At 37.6% G+C, this 26,625-nt stretch overlaps 1 long non-coding RNA gene and 3 pseudogenes across 2 annotated transcripts; 3 read left to right on the forward strand and 1 right to left on the reverse strand.

Moving 5' to 3' along the window:
* The first annotated feature begins 1,738 nt into the window (after positions 1-1,738).
* Positions 1,739-4,350, forward strand: LOC148933784 (putative late blight resistance protein homolog R1B-16; annotated as a pseudogene).
* Positions 4,351-4,361: 11 nt separating this feature from the next.
* On the forward strand, positions 4,362-5,849 carry LOC148933785 (uncharacterized). The gene is made up of 2 exons (XR_016134717.1): positions 4,362-5,302; positions 5,565-5,849. It is a non-coding gene; the product is annotated as an uncharacterized LOC148933785 (long non-coding RNA).
* Positions 5,850-6,316: 467 nt separating this feature from the next.
* Positions 6,317-9,378, forward strand: LOC148933786 (putative late blight resistance protein homolog R1B-12; annotated as a pseudogene). The gene is made up of 3 exons (XR_016130468.1): positions 6,317-7,985; positions 8,106-8,963; positions 9,139-9,378. The product of XR_016130468.1 is annotated as a putative late blight resistance protein homolog R1B-12 (transcript).
* A 3,100-nt stretch (positions 9,379-12,478) lies between these two features.
* LOC148933787 (secreted RxLR effector protein 161 pseudogene) lies at positions 12,479-13,177 on the reverse strand (annotated as a pseudogene).
* Positions 13,178-26,625: the final 13,448 nt, after the last annotated feature.

Below are 26,625 nucleotides of genomic sequence, written 5' to 3' on the forward strand. Positions count from 1 at the left end.
AGAAAAAAACCGATGCAATATTTGGTGAGGAGAAAATTATGGACTTTCCATAACCACCAATATTGTCATTCCCTAAAAAGCCCTTTTCCATATTTTTAATGATTAAAAAATGTATAATCAGGCCTTAATTTCAGCCATTAGATGTTAAGAATGAATGGTTGAGATTAAAAAGGAAAAAGCATATAAAATAGGAAAAGCATATGAATACACCTCTATATATATATATATATATATGGATGTAATCTGGACCGTTAGAAAATGTCAACAGATGACAAAATTATATCAACAGAAAATGTCAACACAATGTCAACAGTTGATGTTATGTTGAAACTGTGTTGACATTTTCTGTTGATGTATTTTAATCATCTGTTGACATTTTCTAACGGTCCAGATTATAGTTTGGAGTTTGTACAATATATAGGTTTGCATTTTATCACTACCCTATATATATATTTTGTTTTAGCAATTGAGAAAGACAACTTATAGAACTATAGAACAAGTATAACAATGCGTAATATAAGAGTAGCACTTGAATAATTCATATGTAAGCACAAATAGCACAATGAGAAATGGGAGACAAAGAGAGAGAATTGAGAGATTGAAGAGAGAAACTCTTATTAACACAAGAGTGGGGTAAATGTAAGTGAGGATAGAAGGGGGTATTGATAGATAAAAATTGGTGGGGTGGGGGGGAATTTGAAATTGAATTCAAAATCCGAATTTAAAAAAAAATTAATAAATAAAATTTAAAAACGGTCAAAAACCGCCAGTTAACCGCCGGAAACCGCCGGTTTTACACCCAAAACCGCCGGTTTGGTCAACAAACCGTCTGACCACCTGCACTGAACCATCACATCGAAGCTACAACGTGTCAGCCTTGTGTTCCGCACCAAAACCGGGAAACCGCCGGTTTTCACGGTTAACTGCTGGTTTTGGTCAAAAACTGCCTGGAAAAGCCGACCCATGGCTGCCAAAAGCTGACCGCCTCGAACACCTCGCCGGAACCGTGAAACCGCCGGTTAACCGGCGGTTCGAAACCGTCCGGAACCGACGATTCGGTGACAGTTTCGGTTCATAAAATTTGGAATCGGAACCGGCCCGCGGTTCAAAATATGACGGTTCCGGTTCAAGATTTTTGTCACGGTTCCGGTTCCGAACCGGAACCGGCGGTTCTGGTTTTGCGGTTAACCGCCGAAACCGAAAACCTTGGGTATCTCTACTCAAGTTCTAGTAAATCAGGTGCTTGACAATTTACATGATTGATAATACAGTTCTATTCAGTATGAGCACGAGTTGGATATTTAGTTCTAGATCGTGTTTTAATCTCGTGGAGGAGAATAAGAAGATGTATTAAGTTAAATTGTTCTTAGGAACCTTTTCTTTTGCGTCCTAAATCGTTGTTATTTTTTATAAAAAAATTCCAACTCAGGTAATTAAGTTTCGATTTTTGTGCTTATTTATCATTTGAATAGTGTTTGGTCAATGGATGTCTCCATGAAGGTGAACATGCTTGCAAATGAATGACTACTCTATTAGATTCTATTCACCTCTTATCATAAAAATGGACCACGATCCACTCACGTATCCCCTCCACATTCCACTATAAAAAAAAAACTAGTTATACTATAAAAGTGACAATCAAATAATTAAATAAATAAAGTTCCACTCACTAATTCCATACCACCAAAAGCATATGTAAAATATTACTACTATATTTGCCAAGGTCGACATTTACTCGACAATGAGCTGGCTGTCACTAATTTCAATTCATGATCAAGTATAAGTTATTTAACCATCTTCTTTTTGTGTAATTGCAATTTGCAACGAGCTTTCCTTCCCTTTATTTTCTGAGATCTGAAAAAAAATGGCTTACAATCTTCAACCACTCATCACTATTCTTGAAGGAATTCTTGATCCTGACCAAAAACGATGGATTGTTGATGAAAACAACCCTCAACTCCATTCCCTTCTCGACAAAGCTACTTCTCTTCAAAAGCTCCTTGATAGTAAATCTTCATTCACCAAACTAGACAGCCAAATAAGAGAAGTAGCACACCAAGCTGAAGACATCCTTGAACACATGGTTCATCACATGCTCTCTGGATCTAATTGTGTGAGATTTACTCTTTCCACACCGGATCTGCAGCAAGTAACACGAGATCTTGATTCTGTTATGGAGCAATCTGAGAAGCTCGTGGAGATGGAGGATAATAAGATGCTCGTGGGAATTGAGAAAGATCTGATGCAGCTCAAGGATCGGCTGACCCGTATGGAGAAGAAGCGGGAGATCGTCCCCATCGTTGGTAGGGGTGGAGTAGGTAAAACCACTCTCGCTCGAAAGCTTTATGAAGATAAATTGATTGTTGAATGCTTTCATGTCGTGCTTGGACCACAATCTCAAAAGATTACAATCTGCCACAAATTCTCTTAAGCCTTCTTAGTTGCATAACTGAAAAAGAATGTGGTCAAAGTAATGATGAGTTGAAAGATATGTTGTATAAGAGTTTGTATAGTAGAAAGTACTTGATTGTTTTAGATGATATATGGAGCACCAAATTCTGGGATGAGATAAAGATGTACTTTCCGGATAACAACAATGGGAGTCGCATTGTAATCACCACTAGGGAATATGATGTGGCGAACTATGCAGACTCTTTGAGTTCACATCATCATGTGCAGTTGCTTGGCAGGTTTGAAAGTTGGAATCTGTTTTGCCAACTTGTGTTTGTAGAAGAAGAGTGCCCTCCTGAATTGCAAGACATTGGTCGAAAGATTGCTAGCGATTGTGGGGGTCTTCCTCTAGCCATCAGTGTGATTGGAGGGCTGCTATCTAACATGGAAAGATCAAAAGATGTATGGAGGAAAATTGGGGACAATGTAATAGCAGCAATTGCTGAATCGAACGAGCAATGCTATAGTATATTGTCTTTAAGTTATAACCACTTGCCGAATTACTTGAAACCATGTTTCTTATACATGGGAGCTTACCCTGAATACTACGAGATTAAAGGCTCCAGAGTTGTATGTTTGTGGGTGGCAGAAGGATTTGTAAATCAAAAGGGGGAAAGAAGTTTGGAGGAAGAGACTGAGGATTGGCTAGAGTCTTTAGTAGACAGAAATCTATTTATGGTTAGAAAATATAAAAGGAATGGAAAACCAAAAAGTTACAGCATGCATGATATGTTGAGGGATATATATGTATTAAGAAATCTGCTGAAGACATGTTTCTGAATGCTCCCAACAAGTTCACATTCTCTAATTCACGCCGCATGAATTTTCACACATCAGACGTGATGGAAGATTTGAATGATCCAACAGAGCTAATGTCATTAACTCGATCTGTTATATGGATTAGTTATCGGGCTTTATTTTCCATCTGGTGCAATTTCTGCGGCAAGATTGCTAAGGGTGTTGGACTTGATGGATAATTTCCGTAGTTTCCCAACTGTTATATTTGAATTTGTCAACCTACACTTCCTAGGTGTCAGCTGCGATTCTAGTATACCTAGAGGAATATCAAGATTGCGGAATTTGCAAACCTTGATCAGTTATTCTAGTTTTGATGAGCCAGTTGAGCTATTGAAGCTCTCCGAGTTAAGAAATCTGAAGGTGCGTGCAATAGAGTTGTTAAAAGATGAGGAAATGAACTATAATGTCCCAAAGAAGCTGCAAAGGATTTCATTGTTTATAGATAAAAAGGAGGTAACAACTTCGGAGTGTATCCTCAAAATCTTTCCAAATATCAAAAAGTTGAAAATTTTTAATTTCTTCCGAACTACAACTACGGCAATTGATGTTAGCCATCTTCACAAGCTCGAAAAATTAAGATGCAGTCTTATGAAAACTATGTCCTCTCCAGACGGTTTCGGTCGTCATTTCAAAGTTATATTTCCTTGTAATATTAGAAAAGTAGTTCTGATGGCCTGTGAAATGATTTTGGGAGCGTGGAGAACTCCGTGTGCACTACATAAGCTGGAAGTGCTTAGGATAATTAACTGCAGTTTTAAAAGGTGGGGAGAGACATTTGATGAAGAGTGGGAGTTAGCAGATGAAGATGATTTCTGTTCACTGCAGTTTCTATATCTTGAAGATTTGAGGATTGTGCGTTGGATAGCCGATGAGACCAATCTCCCTAGACTCCACCACCTCCGTTTACATGAGTGCAAGCATCTAGAGGAAATCCCAAGCGGCATTGGAGAAATCCCAACACTCCAATTAATTGAATTAACATATTGCAGCAAATCCGCAGTGGCCTCAGCAGAAAGATTGTGGAAGAGCAGAAATCTGACTATGACAACTACGATCTCAAACTTCGCATCTCAAAAATGACTGAGTCGTGATCGCACTTCCAAAAGGTAATCAACTATTTCTTTAACTTGAAGATTTTGAATGCTAAGTTGTATGCACTCTGATTTTGATGGAATATTCATGCATACACTTTTCGAATCGGAGATTAATTTCATAATTTTGGGTAGGATTAAAATGTATCCAAATTTGATATCAAAACTAAGGTCAAAGTTTATAATGCTGTGTTAAAACTGATGATAATGCTCAGTAGTAATGGTATCAATGCCCTGTTAATGCTAATGCTGATGCTAATGATCAGTGATGTTGTAATAATGTATAGTATCAGGCACCAAAGAAGAGGGCGAGGACCTAGGATGAAGAATCAGATGGCCTCATGGTCCCATCATTGAGCTAAGGAGCAAACATATCCATGACAAACATACTGATACAACTGCGCCAGTGTAGAACAACCCTTGGCAATTTGGCATCAATTGAGTAATACACTGATTTGATTGTTGTTCATGCCCTTTGTTGGAGTGTGTAATGCCTCAATGATGTAGCAGTAACAATAGCATCAGATCACCCCTACGCAAGTACTCAAATTTTTGTAAAAACAACTAGACAATGTTAGTGCTAAAAATATTATTTCAAAGTTAGCATTAGTAATATTATACTATATACTAGCATTTACAATGTGACATATTGTAATTATCCTGAAAGATGACAAAAATGCAGGATAACCGTGAGAATCAGAAAATGTAAGTAAGTTATTTTGCTGCGTATGGATTTGGGCCGGGAACAAAATACTACTCTGTATAAGGCTCTCTTCCTATATTAACTCATATCACTAAATGCTACTAATACTGATGTTTGTTGTGAGTTTGTGGAGCTAGTCTGAGTGTCATCTGCGTTTACTTCCCCACTGACTGGATCTCCTTCATTATGCCTTCATATTGGATTGGGATTTTGAACTCTAGAGATCGGATACTTATTCAACTCAACCAGGACATTTTGGGTGAGTATGATTCTTTATCCATGGGATAGTTTTTGAATAAATTACTGCCTATATCAATGTACTATCTTTGTGGATTAAAAGTTGGAACAGCTGATATTATGTATCAATGTATAGGTCATAATCAAGCAATCTGATTTCTTCTTAAAAGTCCTTGAAATTGGATATTGTTATTTTGGTATTCTTTTGCTTCTTAGGAAGTAGCAAGTTAGTGATTAATGTGTCATTAAGTCAGTAAGTATCATAAAAAGATTAATGTGTCCAGGGCCCTCTTTTCCAGCAGCGGCCGTATCCGTCCCCAGGGACAGTTCAACGTAAAAATGCTGAAATTGCATTTCAGTAGAAAATGCAGAATTCTAATTATGCTCAAATATTCAAGAGAGGGGATGGCATTGAATGTGCTGATGCAATGCACAGTTTCTTGGGGTTGAAGAATTAGAGGAATTATTTAAGATGCAGATTATTTACAGTGGTTGGCCATGTGTACTGAAGGTGTAGTAAATCAGGGGCTTGACAATTTACATGATTGATAATACAGTTCTCTTTAGTACGAGCATGAGTTGGATATTTAGTTCTAGATCGTGTTTTAATAAGAAGATGGATTAAGTTAATTTGTGTTTAATTTAAGAACGTTTTCTTTTGCGTCCTAAATTGCCGTTATTTTTTCAAAAAAATTCCAACTCGAGTAATTGCGTTTCGATTTTTGTGCTTATTTATCATTTGAATAGTGTTTGGTCAATGGATTTTCCCCATGAGGGTTAACATGATTGCAAACTAAACTCAAGAATAGTATTCGAATGAATGACTACTCTATCAGCTTCTACTCACGTATCCCCTCCATATTCCGAAAAAACTAGTGTTACTATAAAAGTGACAATCAAATACTACTGATTAATAAGTAAAGTTCCACTCACTAATTCCATACCACCAAAAGCATAAGAAAGTATTACTACTATATTTGCTGAAAGTCGACAATGAGCTGGCTGTCACTAATTTCAATTTTCAATTGATGATCAAGTTCGAGTTATTTAATTATTTTGGATTTAATCATCTTCTTTTAGTGTGATTGCAATTTGCAACTAGCTTTCCTTCCCTTTGTTTTCTGAGATCTGAAAAAAAATGGCTTACAATCTTCAACCACTCATCACCATTCTTGAAGGAATCCTTGATCCTCACCAATCACGATGGATTGTTGATGAAAACAACCCTCAACTCCGATCCCTTTACAACAAAGCTACTTCTCTTCTAAAGCTCCTTGATACTAAATCTTCATTCACCAAACTAGACACCCAAGTCAGAGATGTAGCACACCAAGCTGAAGACATCATTGAATCCTACATGGTTAATCATATGCTCTCCGGATCGAATTGTGTGAGGTTCACTCTTTCCACACCAGATCTGCAGCAAGTAACACGAGATCTTGATTCTGTTATGGAGCAAGCGGAGAAGCTCGTGGAGAAGGAGGATAAGAAGATGTTACGAGAACTTAATTCTGCTATGGATCAAGTGAAACTCGCGGAGATGAATGATAACAAGATGCTCGTGGGAATTGAGGAAGATCTGATGCAGGTCAAGGATCGGCTGACCCGTATGGAGAAGAAGAGGGAGATCGTCCCCATCATTGGTATGGGGGGAGTAGGTAAAACCACTCTCGCTCGAAAGCTTTATGAAGATCCTTTGATTGTTGAATACTTTCATTGTCGTGCTTGGACCACAATCTCACAAGATTACAATATGCTGCAAATTCTCAAAAGACTTCTTCATTGCATAACTGGAAAAGAATGTGGACAAAGTAATGGTGAGTTGAAAGATATGTTGAATAAGAGCTTGTACGGTAGAAAGTACTTGATTGTATTAGATGATATATGGAGCACCAAATTCTGGGATGAGATAAGGATGTACTTTCCGGATAACTACAATGGGAGTCGCATTGTGATCACCACTAGGGAATCTGATGTGGCGAACTATGCCGACTCTTCAAGATCCCAGCATCAAGTACAGTTGCTTAGTGAATCTGAAAGTTGGAATCTGCTTCACCAACTTGTGTTTGGAGAAGAGGAGTGCCCTTTGGTATTACAAGAGATTGGTCGAAAGATCGCCAGGGATTGCGGTGGACTTCCTCTAGCCATCAGTGTGATTGGAGGGCTGCTATACAAGATGGAAAGATCAGAAGATGGTTGGAGGAAAATTGGGGACAATGTAAATGCTGCAATTTCTGGATCAGAAGAGCGATGCTATAGTATATTGTCGTTAAGTTATAAGCACTTGCCGAATCACTTGAAACCATGTTTTTTATACATGGGAGCTTTCCCTGAAGACTATGAGATTAGTGGCTCCAAACTCGTACATATGTGGGTGGCAGAAGGATTTTTAAAATCAAACGGGGAAAGAAGTTTGGAGGAAGAGGCGGAGGATTGACTAAAGTCTCTATTAGATAGAAATCTATTTTTGGTTAGAGAATACAATAAGTATGGAAAAGCAAAGAGTTACAGCATGCATGATATGTTGAGGGATATATGCATCCAGAAATCTGCTGAAAACATGTTTCTGAATGGTCCCAACAAGTTCGCATTCTCTTATTCACGCCGCATGAGTTTTCACAAATCAAACAAAATGGAAGAAGTTAATGATTTAACAGAGTCAATGTCACTAACACGATCTTTTATATGGATTGCTTGTCGGAGAGGTGAGTTTCCATCTGTTGCATTTTCCAAAGCAAGATTGCTAAGGGTGTTGGACTTAATATATATAGAGTTCGTAGAGTTCCCGACTCAAATATTTGAATTTGTCAACCTACATTTCTTAGGTGTCGGTTGCCATTCAAGAATACCTAGAGGAATATCAAGATTGAGGAATTTGCAAACCTTGGTTGGTTATTGCGTGTTTGAGGAGCCAGCTGAGTTATGGAAGCTCTCTGAGTTAAGATATCTCAAAGTGGGTGAAATTGAGTTCTTAAAAGATGAGGAAATGAACTATAGTGTCCTGAAGAAGCTGCAAAGGATTTCAAATAAACAACGTATAAAGGAGGCAACAACTCAGGATGGTTTCCACAAAAGCATTCCAAATATCAAAAAGTTGCCAATTCATGATGACCTCCGAACTACATCCACGCCAATTGATCTTAGCCATCTTCACAAGCTCGAATTATTAAGATGCAGTCTTGTGAGAACTATATCCTCTCCGGACGGTTTCGGTCGTCGTTTCAAAGTTATATTTCCCTGTAATATTAGAAAACTAGTTCTGATTAAATGTGAAATGATTTTGGGAGCGTGGAGGACTCTGTGCACTACATAAGCTAGAAGTGCTCACAATAGATTTCTGCAGTTTTAAAAGTGCGGAGGAGACATGTGATGAAAAGTGGGAGTTAGCAGATGGAGATGTGTTCGGTTCACTGCACTTTCTGTATCTTGAAAGATTGAATCTTGTGTGTTGGGTAGCCGACGAGACCAATTCCCCTAAACTCCGCCACCTCCATCTACATTCCTGCTACGATTTAGAGGAAATCCCAGGTGGCATTGGAGAAATCCCAACACTCCAATTAATTGAGTTAGAATATTGCCTCAAATCTGCAGTGGCCTCAGCAGAAAGGATTGTGGAGGAGCAATCTGAATATGGAAACGACGATCTCAAACTTCGCATTGTAAAGAGGACATGAGCTCAAAAGGTAATTAACCATTTCTTCAACTTGAAGATTTTGAATGCTAAGTTGTATGCAGCACTGTCATTTTGATCACACATTCATGCATACACTTTCCATAAATACCATAAAAATGAACAGTGAAGTTTTAAATAAGGATTTTAGTAGTATTTAATTAATAGATTTTCAAAATTGAATGAAGTTGATAGAGTGAAGACTGCTTTAAAGGAGCACGTGAGGTGCTCTATGAACTCACAAGAAGGAAAGGAAAAAGGGAACTCGGCTTTATTGATAAAACAGAGAAAGAGACAATGGAAATCCTCCGAAGAGGCCTACGAACTAGTCGTCCAATTACAATGATTTTCCAAGATGCCTATAGCCGTCTGGGACTCATTATATGTAGACTTTACAAATAATTGAAATGAGAAATAAGTGCAACAAACTGATATGCAAATCCTAACAAATTTAACTATAGCCGAGATATTCATGCAACTGCTCCCTTCCTTCACACTGCCGAGCTGGCTGGCCAAACTACCTTCCTACTCCCGCGTCTAAAGACTCTCCAAGGCGTATCAGAAGTAGTCCTAATTTAGGAGCGACAAATTCATTATTTGTTTATCGAGTTTAGCAATTTATGGAATTCTCCTATTTACTAATGTATATGGTGCAAACTCTATTGGCAAGTAAAAATATACACATGTTTTTTGAGATTTTTTTTTCTTGAAAACATACTTTTAAGTTTTAACTGAAGGCAATCTGGAAAATTTGAATGGTCTCTTGTTTTGTTTCCCGCCTAACCTTTTATAGCAATACAAAAATATAACGCCATAATTATTGATGTAAAAATGATCAAAAAATTTGGTTTAAGTTTTGATTAATGGTGCAATTTTTTAAAATACTAGTAGTTAATTATAGTGTAGTTTTTGCATTTTTCTCAATTATTTCATCATGGAAAAAGGTCTGAGAATCCCATAATGAATCACAGCACACACAATTATACATCTAATACAGACCCAATTCGATTCAAGGGCCCTGTTATCCATTGATTCAGCCCGAAATCATTCATTTTCAGGCCCATTTGGATTGTTATGTTGGTTGGAGAAAGAAATCAAACTATTATGTGTACTCAAAATTATTTCATGTTATTAGTTCGGCAAAGTAGGATTAGACAAAAAATATTAAGGTGAGTCAATTAAGCTTAAATGGTTGATTTTTGGGCTTGTATCAAGAGCCCAATAACCCGGTAAAATTAGAGGGTTAGGTTGTAGTTTTGCAACTCCAATATAGAAACGGATTATTAAGGCCCGTTCGAATGGGTTGAGCAGGCTGGCTCGGTCGGGTTGTGAGTCAGCTCGACGGGTTGCACTTTCCAATCAAAATTTTATTATTACCTTATTCATTTGTTTGAAGGGCACTATTTTATAGAAATTTTAGTACATGTTCATAATTTGGCTTCGGTCTTATATATAAATGTATAATTATCGGATAACTAACCTACTTTGCTCTCATGAAAAAATTAAAATGATTATTGAATGCATTTTCAAGTTTCAGCTATGCAACTATAAAATTATAATTTGGGGAAGAAATATGAACATTATTTTATACTTCAAAGTTCAAATCAAATGCATCAATACAATCACGATATATATGATTATACTCCATTTGTTGATACGAGCATATTCCTAATAACCCCATATATTTATTAATTAGTATAGTGATTTTCCATATTTCTTTTATATAATTAAAATATTTATTTCTTGATCATTAAGTTAGGTTATTCCTAGTATAAATAGGAGCCTTTGTTATCTTTTGAATTATTCATTGAAGAAATATAATTTATCTTTTATCATCTTTTACTTTTCTTTGCAATTTATTTTATCAAAAACCTTAGTTGAACGATAGTTGGCTGCTCGACGGGAATCTTCCCGGGAACGAACCAATATCTTCTCTGCGATCTCTCGCAGTTATCTCCCGATATCATCTGGTGCTTTCATCAGATCTCTTCCTCCGTATTTACGCCATCATGTCATTCACCTACACCAACTACCACCATCACCAATTCGACAGACGGTTCTGTTGGGAATTCTTGTAATCATCTAATGAGCGCAGCGGAAATTTGCATACAAGAATAACAGATCTAGATTCATAATCATATTGCAAGTTGAGCATGTAAAACACAACGGAACTAAATCTTACTTGTTGTGTTGTTTTCTTCTGCGATTGAATCCTGCAAGTTGAATCCACTACTATCGAGGTCCACGTGCAATCCAATCCGATGCAGGAACTATCCCGGTACAATTGCTCCGTAGAAGAATGCTAGGAATTCTCTCTACAAAGCTTTACGTATTTTCTCTCTAATGTTACGCTATTTTCTTCTTCCACTATGGAGAATAAATAACCATTATATAGATGAAGAGTCACTAGGGTTTCATGATTGTTGGGCTTATGGACTAATATAATTATAGCCCAACTATAATTAATTAATCCATATTAATCTATTTCTAGCCCATTTCCTTTCAATCTCCCACTTGGACTAGCATTAGATATAATACGCAGTTCCAACTTTGTACCCTTGAGCGGATCAAAATACACTTATAGTGTGACCCTTTAGGCCCTCATTATCGACGATGATCTAATCGAAGTCTGCACAAAACTCCTAGACCGCGTTGGCAGCGTAGCTCGATATATGAAGGACGTTTACGTGAATTCGGTAAACAAGCCTTTACATAAAGTTTATAGTAATATCCTTTCATTCACGAACCACCCGATTGAGCCTAAGATTTGCTATGTGTCATCCAAATAGCTCAATCACTTTATCTCATCTTTATTAAATGACCCATTCGATCATATTCAATTACTTTAATCGAATATATCTTTGCATTGGCCAATGACTTAATGGTCAAGTAATATAGAGAATTTGAGTGTTCTCTCGAAATTCTAATCGAGGAATGAATCTCATTCTTGGCTCAACTACCATTTTCATTTATCTTATGATATACCCAACACAAGTCCGTGTCTCAATCCTCCTTTGGGAGGCAAAGCGTTGGACAAGATCAAAGCACACCACTCAACAAACAAAATGTGTAATGACCTCAGATCCAAGGACTATTACATACTTCATGCACTAATAAACTGTAGACACTTAACAAAACAGTTTAATAGTAGGGTATACCAATACTCTCCAAAGTATACCATGTGTCCATCACGAGTATCTGATATCTCATAGTTGTGAGAACAACTACATTCTCGAAGAATGTGATGCAAACCCCATGCTAACCTGTAACATATCATCAATATCCCATTCTTGATGATCATTGGTTAGGGCTATTTTAGAATTATACTACATCATTAATGTCTCACTCCATTAACGACAGTCATAATTCAAGGGAACAAATATTTAGAATAAAGACAAACATTTAAAACAATTATTCCAATAAGTGCACAAAACCCATAGAAAATTAAATTTTCATAGAACGTGATCAAGTAATATTGTCTCAACACAAAATGTTTCTAAGACATATAAAACTTTAACTCCCACTGATTCAAAGCCATCTACCAACATGCTTAACACCTAAGCTCTCAAAGTGCGTGTTGTGTTTTGCTATACATAACGGTTTAGTGAAAGGATCAGCTAAATTATCATCAGTGGGTACTCTTTCTAATTTTATGTCGCCTCTTTCAATTATTTCTCTGATCAGATGATATCTTCTAGGAACATGCTTGTTCCTGTTCGTAGCTCTGGGTTCTTTTGCTTGCGCAACAGCACCAGTGTTGTCACAGTACAAAGGTATTGCACTACTGGCACTCGGAACGACACCCAGTTCCTTAACGAACTCTAACAAAGCAACAGCTTCTTTGGCGGCTTCAGATGCAGCAATATACTCGGCTTCGGTGGTGGAATCGGCAGTTGTACCTTGTTTGGAACTATTCCAACTCACTGCTCCACCATTGAGGATAAAAACATATCCAGACTGAGACTTATAGTCGTCATGGTCTGTTTGGAAACTAGCATCAGTATATCCAGTAACTGATAACTCTGGTTGTCCACCATAGACTAAGAAATATTCTTTAATCCTTCTAAGGTACTTAAGAATAGTCTTAACAGTTTTCCAATGTTCCTCACCGGGATTTTGCTGAAATCTGCCTGTCATGCTAAGCGCATAGGCCACATCTGGCCTAGTAGATATCATGGCATACATAATAGATCCTATAGCCGAAGCATATGGGATCCTCTTCATGTTGTCTCTTTCTTTGTCATTAGTAGGACAATCCTTCTTTGACAATACAATGCCATGTCCCATAGGAAGAAAACCTTTCTTAGAATTCTCCATTGAGAAGCGCCTTAACAACTTGTCTATGTAAGTGGATTGTGATAATCCCAACATCCTATTTGGTCTATCTCGATAGATCTTAATTCCAAGGATATAGGAAGCATCACCCAGATCCTTCATCATAAAGGATCTAGACAACCACTCTTTCACGGATTGCATCATGGAACGATCGCTTCCCATAATCAAGATGTCATCAACATATATGATAAGGTATACGACGTTTCCATTTTCGCGTTTACTATAAACACATGGATCCTCTTTGCCTCTGACAAAACCAAATGATTTGATTGTTCTGTCAAAACAAATATTCCAACTCCTAGAAGCTTGCTTAAGTCCATAAATGGACTTCTTTAGCTTGCACACTGCATTCGGCCTTTCTTTCGATCTGCCTGTCATGCTAAGCGCATAGGCCACATCTGGCCTAGTAGATATCATGGCATACATAATAGATCCTATAGCCGAAGCATATGGGATCCTCTTCATGTTGTCTCTTTCTTTGTCATTAGTAGGACAATCCTTCTTTGACAATACAATGCCATGTCCCATAGGAAGAAAACCTTTCTTAGAATTCTCCATTGAGAAGCGCCTTAACAACTTGTCTATGTAAGTGGATTGTGATAATCCCAACATCCTATTTGGTCTATCTCGATAGATCTTAATTCCAAGGATATAGGAAGCATCACCCAGATCCTTCATCATAAAGGATCTAGACAACCACTCTTTCACGGATTGCATCATGGAACGATCGCTTCCCATAATCAAGATGTCATCAACATATATGATAAGGTATACGACGTTTCCATTTTCGCGTTTACTATAAACACATGGATCCTCTTTGCCTCTGACAAAACCAAATGATTTGATTGTTCTGTCAAAACAAATATTCCAACTCCTAGAAGCTTGCTTAAGTCCATAAATGGACTTCTTTAGCTTGCACACTGCATTCGGCCTTTCTTTCGATACAAAACCTTCAGGTTGTGTCATATAGACATCGCCTTCTAATTCTCCATTGAGAAATGCGGTTTTGACATCCATTTGCCAAATATCAAAATTGTAGTATGCAGCAATTGCAAGTAATATCCTAATGGACTTGATCTTAGCAACTGGCGAAAAGGTTTCATCATAGTCAATGCCTTCGCGTTGACTATAACCCTTTGCCACTAACCTAGCCTTGTAGGTTTGTACTTTGCCATCTGCACCTCTCTTCTTTTTGAAGATCCATTTGCAGCCTATAGGGTAAACCCCATCTGGCAAGTCAACTAGTTCCCAGACTAAGTTGAAGTACATCGAGTCCATTTCAGATATCAAGGCTTCAAGCCACTTCTCTCGATCGGTGTCTGACACCGCCTCGGTATAGGTCTTAGGCTCATCGTCATCTAAATCAACTTCATCATCTTGGTTCTCAACCATTAGATTCAGTCTCTCAGGTGGACGACGGATCCTTCTAGGCCTATTGAGTTGGTTTTCTTCTGGCCCGGGCTGTTCATTCTGAATGTGAGTAGGTTCAGGAATATCACTATGATCTTCTTGAGGTAAAGGTGATGCAACTATTGTATCATCTTGTCTTTGATGCATCTCATTGTCTTGAGGAGGTTCTTCGAGAGTCCCTCTAAGGTCTCCTCTAATAGTAATTTCCCCTCCCAATAGATCATCAAAAACTCCCACTGAGTTATTGTTCAAACCATTTGACAATACCTCATCCTCAATGTTATCTTGTGGTTCTTGAATTTCTTCAAGATCTACAATGTTGTGACCTTGTTTCTTTAAGACATAATTGTCTTCAAGAAACGTCACATTCCTAGAGATTATCACCTTGTGATCTTCAGGGTAGTAGAATTCATATCCTCTAGTTTGTTTAGGATATCCCACAAAGTAACACTTCTCACTTTTAGATTCCAACTTATCAGTCATTTGTTTCTTAACAAAAGCTGGACAACCCCAGGTCCGCATATAGTTAAGACAAGCCTTTTTGTCATACCATAACTCATATGGTGTTTTCTCAACTGATTTAGATGGAACTCTATTCAGAATGTAAATAGCAGTCAATAAAGCATGACCCCAGAGAAATAAAGGGAGACTAGCTAAACTCATCATGGATCGAACCATATCTAATAATGTTCGATTTCTCCTTTCAGATACTCCATTCATTTGTGGTGTACCAGGAGGTGTCCAGTCTGACTGAATTCCATGTGATTTCAAGTAATCAAGAAATTCTCGGCTCAAGTATTCCCCTCCTCGATCTGATCGAAGAATTTTGATACTTTTCCCAAGTTGTTTCTCAACTTCACACTTAAACTCTTTAAATTTCTCAAAGGCCTCAGATTTGTGTTTCATAAGATACACATATCCATACCTTGTCAAATCATCAGTGAAAGTAATGAAGTACGAATAACCACCTTTTGCTTGAGTTGGAAATGGTCCGCACACATCTGTGTGGATCAACTCTAGCACATCATTAGCACGCACCCCTTTCCCAGAAAGTGGTTTATTAGTCATCTTTCCTTTGAGACAGAATTCACAAGCACCATATGATTCAAAATCAAATGAATGTAGATAGTCTAACTTTCTCAATCTCGCTATCCTTTTCTCATTGATATGACCAAGTCTACAATGCCAAAGATAAGTAGCATTATCCGTATTACATAGCTTAAGTCTTTTATTTTGCACATTGAGAATATTCCGTTTGCATTCAAGCATATATAATCAATTATCTAAAGAGGCATTTCCATAAAACAATCCATTCTTAGAAAACGAGCATCTGCTGTTTGCAAAATGGAAGGAAAAACCCTCGATGTCCAACATCGGAATGGAAATAATATTCTTTGAAATAACTGGAACAAAATAACAATTATGTAAATCTAGTCTATGTCCTGAGGGAAGATCTACTCTATAAGTTCCCACGCGTTCGGCAGCAACTCTTGCTCCATTTCCAACACGTAGGTCTACTTCCCCAGGCCTCACTTTCCTGCTGTCTATTAGACCTTCCACATTATTACAAATGTGTGAACCACAAGCGGTATCCAATACCCAGGATTGTGAGTTATTCATAGACATATTTATCTCAATGACAAACATAGCTGAGCTCCCACTCATTGCACCTTGTGCCTTGAGTTTTGGGCAGTCTCTCTGCCACTCCGTGAAATTTGACCTAGTCAATTTGTTTGTTTCCATCATACACTCATAAGATAAGTTTGACATATTATCTGAACAGAAAATAAAATGAAAAGCAAATTAGAAAAGCATACAAAGATCACATTCGCATCACTAATCAAACAAGGGTTTATTGTATTGATTAGCTCCCACTAATTTTAACATATATTATGCCCCCAAACATAAAATACGAATTTATATCAAATATAAATTTTAGTAGTCCAAGATCCAAGTCTATATAGTTGTAGCCTCGCGAGGGCTGATGACTACAATAATATCACTAGGTAGGCCTCCAAGCCAATTGTAACAACAATTTTACAATTCTTGGTTTATTAATCTAATTAATATGCATCCATAAATTATTTTGATTGCGAGGGCTACACAATAATTTAAGCAAGTCAACCCCATCACACGGTGCCAACCATGCATCTATGAATGAGCCTAAACCTTGTTGATTTGGAGTAAACGCGAGGGCGTAAAACTCATGGTCGAAAAGGCTAGGAACATCAAACAATTGTGATGGACGACGCGTTTGTTTTAAAAAAACAAGACTTATATTTTATGGGGAAAAAATGTGATACTAGTTATGTGAATATAATATCCAATATTAAATCTCAAACAATTACTGGGCGCCGCCTACCCAGACATAGTATAACACGGACTACAAATACTGGGCGTCGCCTACCCAGACATAGTATAACACGGTCTCTAACTACTATAGTTGAATTAAATAAGCATAAATCAAATAGCATGCTTATAACATAAGATATCAAATAATGCTCAATAAATAAAATCAAATTTTATTTTCTAATTACATGTGGACTAAACGATTATATCAATTCCGAATCAATATAATTGTAAATATAATATTAATTCCAAATTAATATTTTGCTGTGGAGTACATATTATCATTTCCAGATGATAACTATATCGCAATTTGTTAATCTAATTAACAAAATTAATCCAATCTATATTAATTCTAAATTAATAAATTTGTTAATCAAGTAATAACTCCAAAATTATCATCAAGTATATATATTATTTATTATTCCAAAAATAATATTAACAAATTCTAGCTCATTAATCCAATTAATAAATTAATCATCTAATCTATATCAATTCCAAACTAATATAAACAGATATTTAATATTAATTCTAAACTAATATTAAAAACGTATTCACTATTATTATTCAAAATAATGATAGTAAATAATTTATTAACTTGATTGATATTTTGTAATTGGATTAGTATTATTAATTCTAAATTAATAATGTACTTTAATTAAGTAACAATGACCCAAACCATCTGATTTTAGATAATAGTAGCCTAGCTACTTTAGCCCACTATGGTTACATTATTACAAAATTGAAGTCCAAATCGTGGCATTCCATTCAAATTGCAGTCCAACTGCAGTTACCCAAAATACATGATTCGGATCCGACCCGGATCTTCAATGCCCATTAGGGTTCTTGGAAAAGAACAGTCGCCGCCTCCATGGTTCTGCCTTCGCGCCGCCGCCACAGTGTTCACCTCTCCATGCCGACCTGCCGCCGGTAATCGACGGCGCGTCTCTATTCACCATGAACTGCCCCCTCCCAATCTGCTCTCCTTTCGTCGATTCCAGCGTCTTACGCTGATTTACGACCGTTTACTTTCACAAACAGCCGTCGTCTCGGTGAAGGAGAGGCAAAGAGGAGGAGTATCGCGACCGGGGTCACGTTGGGTATGAGAACACGACCAGACTCGTCCAAAAGATGGTCGATCTCGTGCTCTCTCCGACGCCAAGCACCGTGCCCTCTCCGATGTGCCCAGCACGGCCACAACATAGCCCTTTTCGTTCCGCGTCCAACGCACCGAACAAGAGGCAGTGAATTGTATCAATTCCAATTTTGAATAAAATCATGTTTACGAAAAGATGCAGGTTTGTTTTCCAAACCATTCTAGCTCTCAACTTTAATTTCGAAAAATAATTGAGTAAATTTTCAATTCTCAAAGTTTGCTTGGAATCCTATTCCAGTTTCAAAGATGCGAAACATGTCAAAAGGTTTCGAATCTAGTTCATGATAAAAGTTTGCAATGAAAAATAAATTCTCAGTTCTCCTTAAATCATAAATTGTGGAAATCTGATTCCCATACTCGAATAATTTTCGAAATGTTGAAGTTTGAAATCTAATTTCTCATCTTTGAAATCCAATTTCAGTTTCTGTCGAAACTATTAAACCAATTACAAAAGAAAAGGTTTGATTTCTAAAATCGTCCACGTATAACCAAATCACAAAACAATTATGAATCAAGCCCCGAGCTCTGATACCACTGTTGGGAATTCTTGTAATCATCTAATGAGCGCAGCGGAAATTTGCATACAAGAATAACAGATCTAGATTCATAATCATATTGCAAGTTGAGCATGTAAAACACAACGGAACTAAATCTTACTTGTTGTGTTGTTTTCTTCTGCGATTGAATCCTGCAAGTTGAATCCACTACTATCGAGGTCCACGTGCAATCCAATCCGATGCAGGAACTATCCCGGTACAATTGCTCCGTAGAAGAATGCTAAGAATTCTCTCTACAAAGCTTTACGTATTTTCTCTCTAATGTTACGCTATTTTCTTCTTTCACTGTGGAGAATAAATAACCATTATATAGATGAAGAGTCACTAGGGTTTCATGATTGTTGGGCTTATGGACTAATATAATTATAGCCCAACTATAATTAATTAATCCATATTAATCTAATTCTAGCCCATTTCCTTTCAGGTTCTCCTTGCCACTGCGCATGCCGAGCCCCACATCGTGTTGGTACCCCCAGAGACAAGACCTGCGACAAGACGTGCAACTTGGGTACTCCTATCCAGATCCGGAGTACACACTGCCCCTGCAAATCGCCCAGCCACACCCGCCAATGTGCTGGGACAATCCATGGCAGCCGCCCCAGCAATACCAGCAGCCGCCGCAGACCTACCAGCATCCACTCCAACCCTCTTCGGTGTCCTATCCGTGCCCGAAGCTGACCCACCCGACGGGCCCCAGATGTACACCCTTGCACAGTCGCCTAACCAGACCTTCCAGCCGCCATCGCCTCCATACCAACCGTCTTACAACAGTGTCACGGAGCCCCTCGGCTTGCCATGTGACCCGGTGATGCCGAATTCGGAACCGAACCTACCAATGACAGCCTTGGTTTCACAGCTCGAGCGCCTAACTGCAATTGTAAAAGACTTGGAGTCTCAGATGTATGCAAACGAACGCTGCTTGGGCGATCCTCACGTCGCAGCGAGTCCGACGGTCCATTGCCGCACAGCCGCCCCGCTGCCTGCGGCAGCTGCTGTCCTGCCCTTAAATCTGCCCCCACCAGCTCCTCCGTGCAGCTCCGAACATCAATGGAGATGAGGGCGAATTGTTAGACGATGACCCGCCCCCACTAGCCGTGATCTCCTAGCCCGGTGGCCCCAATACCAGTCCAACATTGGTCCCTCATGTTGTACTTGTTGTTGTCCCCAGTTTAATAAACATGGAGATTTCAGAGAGTGTGGAACGCGACTGCTCTAGTTCTTCTTCCGGCAAGAGAATAGCTATGGAGGAATTTCACAATTCGGATGATATAAGTTTTAATGATGGAGTAAATCCAAATCATGGTGAGGATGCGTCTTTCAATTCATTTTGTTATTCAGCGCTCGACGCCGATGCTAGGTTAATCCCTCCTCGCACCAATCAGTTTGGTAGCCTGGAATGGAGGACATAGAGCGCAATCCAATAATACTTGCGCGCGAGGATGCGCAATCGATGAACCTTACTGAAGCGAAAGTCAATCTGATAGCGACCATTGCTAAATTTGAGATGCCGCGGATCGCCACGTCGACAATCTCTAACCTGATCCTGATCCACCGTACGACCTTCATGAGTATGACTTGACGGAATTGGCCTTGTTTTCGAGGGAGGATTTATTAACTGATGATGTTAAAGACTTCAGCCTTGATATTTCGGTGGAAATCTCGGGAGTTACTGATGTTGAAGATTCCAAGATCAACAAGGAGGAGCATGGTGACCTTCGGGAGGATGCTGCTGATGACCTACCTGGGGTGGATATCTCCAAAATTGAATTGGGTAACTTCATTGGCTCAGACGAGCAGATAGACGTTGATGTTTTTGATACAGCAAGTGACTATGACAAATTGAGGAAGTCTATCTTAGATTTCCAGACTTTCAGGAAGCTATTTTCATATTTGAAATTAATTTTCTGCTGTTATGCACTTCATGGTGTTGCTGGAGCTTATGCTAAACGTATATTTGTGGAAGAGCTGGGTGCAAAGGAAAGCTCCTTGCTTAATTGTGCTCCCAAAGAAGATTTTGGCAAAAGACATCTGATATATGCAAGGGAACTAGTGGCTCGTGTGGGGTTGAGCAAGTCAGACAACAATCCGGACCTGCCAGAGTTTGGCGCGACAGCAGATGGAGATGTTGACCACAATATGGATTTCGGAAAAGGGTTCTTTGTCGCCCCATCTGATTTTGTTGCTATTATAGTTGCATATGTTGTTCATGCTATATCCTATTTTCCCGGTGGACTTAAAGGAGTTGCACAGAGCATGCCCACATCAGTTGCTCTTGATGTCGTAGCTAAGAACACGAATCTGATATTTTTTGAGATGCCAACTGGATGGAAATTCTTTGGCATGACTACATACTGGGAGCCGGAACTTGCTCTTGCTCTTAGAATATCAATGGATGAGGAGATAGTTTTAGAGGCTTCAATTAAGCAAAACCGTCAAGAGTCTGCTCTTAAGTTATTAGATCTGCTCTTATGTGATGATATGGTGTCTGAGGATGATGACTCTGATGAATGTAATGAGTGCAACGAAGGGACTCCTAAGAAGGCAAAGGAAAATGGTAATGAGGAGATTTTGTTGCATAGATCAGGCAAAGAATCAATTATGAAGAATAAGAAAAAGAATCAGGATAAAGATGGGGTAGCTGGAAGGAAAGTTGCAGATGCACAAGAGAAGGTGATAGAAGGTAGTGGCATCGTGATGAATGGGAGGACTAGAACCATTTCTTCTCTTATATACACATTTTTGAAGATGATGTGCAGGACTATGACAGTTTCTCCAACAAATGTGGCCATTTTGGGAGTGTTTAAGGGGTTGATGAGTTGCCTAAGTGAGAAATTCGAGCACACGAAATATGGATTTGGAGATGTAATTTTACTGGGTCATGGTCAGAGAATGAAGATTGATGAGCGTAATGAGTTTTATGATGTGTTTCTTGATAGCCGAATTTCGGAGCCGAGATGCCTCATTGCTCATTGGCTTCCACCTTGAGGACAAGGTGAATTTTAACCGTGGGGAAGTTGATACGAGCATATTCCTAATATCCCCATATCTTATTAATTAGTATAGTGATTTTCCATATCTTTCTTTTATATAATTAGAATATTTATTTCTTGATCATTAAGTTAGGTTATTCCTAGTATAAATAAGAGCATCTGTTATCTTTTGAATTATTCATTGAAGAAATATAATTTATCTTTTATCGTCTTTTACTTTTCTCTGCAATTTACTTTATCAAAAACCTTAGTTGAACGATAGTTGGCTGCTCGACGGGAATCTTCCCGCGAACGAACCAATATCTTCTCTGCGATCTCTCGCAGTTATCTCCCGATACGAGTTTACTCGTATCATACAGTGGCGGAGCCAGACTTAACGATGGGGGGTCCAAACATTTATTCCCTCCGTCCGGAAAAAATAGGCTCATTTGTAGACTACACGAGTTTTAAAGAAAACTTGGTAAAATAAGAGAGAAAATGTATAAAAATATGGATAAAGTAAGACAGATGAGGAAAATAGAGGTAAAGTATGTGATGAAAATTTTCTATTTTTATAAATGAAACTATTTTTTATGAACATCCCAAAATGGAAAAATAAAACTTTTTTCATTAACGAAGAAAGTTTTAAAATTTATTGAGTATGTTCAGTGTTCGGAAACAACTCGAACATAAGCTATAGAAAAGTCGTGCATGAGAAATAGATAATGAGAAAAATATGAATATTTTTTGAAGAGCATAGCATTGATATTAATTTTACTAGGATTAGATTATATATTTACATATCTTTAGAATTATTCTCTATTCTTAAATTATAAATATCATTCTTTATGAATACATATTTAAATCGTTTATGAAAAATTACTAGTGAGGAAATCAATAAAAATGCTAACGTGAGAAAATCAATATTACTCTAAAATGAATAAGAGAAAAATCACTAACAATTACTACTATTTTAAAAAATTTAAAAATAAAGCCACAAATAAACTAAACATACCTTTAAAATCAATTTTACTAATATTATTATATTATTTATACTGTTGTAGAGTATCATAATATGAATTCAAAGCATTAGTGAATAAAAAATGAACCCACCTGCGACACCAAGACTCGATCCTGATATCTCATGAATGAACAGCTCATTCTCACACCAACTAGACTAGCTAATGATACTGTAAATCCCGCATATATACATTATATATGGTAAATGTTCAAACGGCTGGGGCCCAAGGAACCCCTGGTCCCACCGTGGCTCCGCCACTGTTGAAATATAATATGAGATAAACCTAAAATGCTCATATAAATGGAGTGAGATTAATAATCTCGAGGCACATTATAGTTTTAATACTAAAGAGACGGATCGAAATATAATATACGGGCCAAAAAATTTTAAATAAAAGATGATCAAACAAAAGATAATACTAATAAACATGATCTCTAGTCACGAGAATTAGTAAAATATTTTAAATATGATCAATCATGAAATTACACATCTTCGCCTATTACATCATACCAAGAAGATCTATTTTTGATAAGTAACAACACAATACTAGACATACAGTGTAAACATTAGTAGAAATTATTCATTCTTGGTTTTCACATTTATATTAATATGAACTATATATAATTGATTATCCATTTTTGAACAATGCATTTTAAGGTAGCATAGAAAAGTAAATCAAGGGGCATAGCCACCATGACCACCACCTTCGCCACCACCGGCATGTCCCCCACCAGCAGACGCACTCCGCCGCCACCACCATCTCCCAGCACCTATATAAGTAGTGTTAAGTTAGCCGTAGGAATTGGGCTGGGATTGATAATTTCGAAATACTACATTGTAATTTTAGTAGATGGGCCATGATATATATTTACGGGTCAAATTTTTAAGATATTCAATGAAACAAGAAAATAATAGTAATATGGTGGGTAGAATTAAAATACATCCAAATTTGTTTCAAAATTAAGGCCAAGTCGTGGATATAAAAATTATTGCTCAGTTTTCCGGCACAATCTCTAATGCAGATTAACAATTTGAGTATTAAACATTGCAATCAATTTCTTCAATAGAAATTAAATTTGAAATGAGCTTGACGTGTTCTTTGAATCGGATAATAGAGCTCGACTTTTAATTGATTCCGTGCTTATAAATCCAGTTTGTTTATATCGTAGATTGTGTTTATGGCATTGATTGAAAGTGCTATTCATTTCAAATAATTACACAATGCTACCATGTTACTTTACAGATCCCCGTTGTCCGTTGATATTACAATTCAAATTCATATTTATGACTTATGAGATATGAGCATTGAGCAACACGAAGAACATCAGAGCAGTTACATGTTACTTTTACAGATCATTATTGATTCCCCACCTACTAAAATAATGCAAATCTTGGATAGATTCAAGGCCAAGTACAGCCATCTTAATAAAATTATACCCAACTACACAATACTATATTACTATCAAATGCAGATAACAGTTTTATCTTATTTGCTCAAGCCTCAAGGTCAACAATCATCTTGTTTTTGTGCTATTGCAATTTGCAACAAGCTTTGCTTCCTTTGTTTTTCAAGAAAGAAGAGATCTGAAAAATGGCTTACAATCTTCAACCTCTCATTGCCATTCTTGAAGGTATCCTTGATCCTGACCAATCACGATGGATTGTCGATGAAAACAACCCACAGCTCCAATCCCTCCTCGACAAAGCTACTTCTCTTCAGCAGCTCCTTGACAAATCTTCACTCACACAACTAGACAGCCAAATAAGAGAAGTAGCACACCAAGCTGAAGACATCCTTGAATCCCTAGCACACCAATGCATGAAATTAGCCTTATCAATATGCGTTGCGATAGTTTCCCAACTGAAATATTTGAACTTGTCAACCTACGCTTCTTAGGTTTCAGGTTCTATTCAAATGTACCGAGAGGAATATCAAGTTTGTGGAATTTGCAAACCTTGATTGCTCCTAATTCCATATTTGACGAGCTAGCTGAGCTATGGAAGCTCTCCGAGTTGAGAAATGTCGAGGTGAGTGGATTTTTGTTGTTAAAAGATGAGGAAAGTAACTATAGTGTCAAGAAGAAGCTTCGAAGGATTTCATTTTATATTTATGAAGATGAGGCAACAATTTTGGATGGTTTCCTCAAAAGCATTCCAAATATTAAAAACTTGTCCGTTTATGATTACGTAGAAACTGCATCGACCGCAATGGATCTTAGCCAACTTCACAAGCTAGAAAGTTTAAGATGCAGGTTTATCGGAAGTATATCCTCTCCAGATGGTTTCGGTTGTCGTTTCAGAGTGATATTTCCTTGTAATATTAGAAAAGTAGTTCTGGATGGATGTGGAATGATTTTGGGAGCGTGGAGGACTCTGTGTGCACTACATAAGCTGGAAGTGCTCACAATGATTGACTGCAGTTTTAAAAGCGAGGAGGAGACATGTGATGAAGAGCGGGAGGCAACGGATGGGGATGAGTTTGAAAGCGAGGAGGAGACATGTGATGAAGAGTGGGAGTTAGCAGATGGAGATGTGTTCCACTCACTGCAGTTTCTAAATCTTCTAAGTTTGAATCTTGGGCGTTGGATAGCCGATGAGACCAATTTCCCTAGACTCCACCACCTCTCTGTAATTGACTGCAAGAAACTAGAGGAAATCCCAAGCAGCATTGGAGAAATCCCAACACTCCAATTAATTGAGTTAAGATATTGCAGCGAATCTGCAGAGGCCTCAGCGGAAAGGAGCAGCAATCTGACTATGACAACGTACGATCTCAAACTCAGTATCGTAAAGAAGCCTGAGATCGAAAGGTAACTGACCATTTCTTTAGCTTGAATATTTTGAATGTTAAGCTGTATGCTTTGTGTCGTTCCTGAAATCCACATTAAAACTTGTATAGTTCCTGAATTCTTTATTTTTCATGGGCCAGATGAGTATTATTTCTTGCAATATTAACTAGTAAAATATGAAGCATTATTATAAATTTAAATTAAGTGAACATTTAGAAATTTACAGTCAGTTTAGCCTAAAAAGTGGATATTTTAAATTTTTATTATTAATAGATAGTACTTCTAATTTAAGTTTTAAAATTTAAACCTCGCCTATTATGGTTTAATCGATTGTGTTTGCCCTATAAATATGTTACCCATTAATCCTAATGCTGATGTTAATATTATGCCGTGTTAATGTGTGTTGTTAATCTGTGATATTAATGCCCTATTGGTGCTATTTCTAATGTTAATGCTAATGCTCTGTAAATGTTAATTCTTATATTGGTGTGATGTTAGTGCCCTGTCAATGCTAATTCTAATGCTAATGCTTTGTTAATGCTAATGCTAATGCTTTGTTAATGTTAATATTAATGCTAACACTAATGTTGATGTTAATAATCTTTGATGTTATTAATAGTTCTACAAATAATCTTGTGATGTTAATGCCCGATCAAAAATAATTTTAATGCTCTGTTAAAACTGATGTTAATGAGCAGCAGGGATGATGTCAATGCTCTGTTAATCCTAATATTAATGCTCATGCTAATAATCTGTGATGTTGTAATAATCTGTGATGTCAACTTGTGTTTGCAGTGGTGGTGGTTGGTGGAAGATGGCCCCAACAATCAAGTCAACCTAATTTTAATCCAAATCAATTTATCTCCAATCCCTTCTCCATAAAGCTACTTCTCTTCAGCACCTCCTTAATAGTAAATCTTCAGTCACCAATCTAGACAGCCTGAAGACATCCTTGAATCCCACATGGTTCATAAAAAACTCTCCGGATCTAATTGCGTCATTTTCACTTTATGCACACCAGATCTACAACAAGTAACACGACAACTTGATTCTGTTGTCGAGCAAGCAGAGAAGCTCGTGGAGATGGAGGAT

The sequence above is a fragment of the Salvia hispanica genome, chromosome 1 (genome assembly GCF_029641045.1).
Source record: "Salvia hispanica isolate PSC_SH4W2 chromosome 1, Shi_PSC_v1, whole genome shotgun sequence".
In the NCBI taxonomy this organism is placed as follows: domain Eukaryota; kingdom Viridiplantae; phylum Streptophyta; class Magnoliopsida; order Lamiales; family Lamiaceae; genus Salvia; species Salvia hispanica.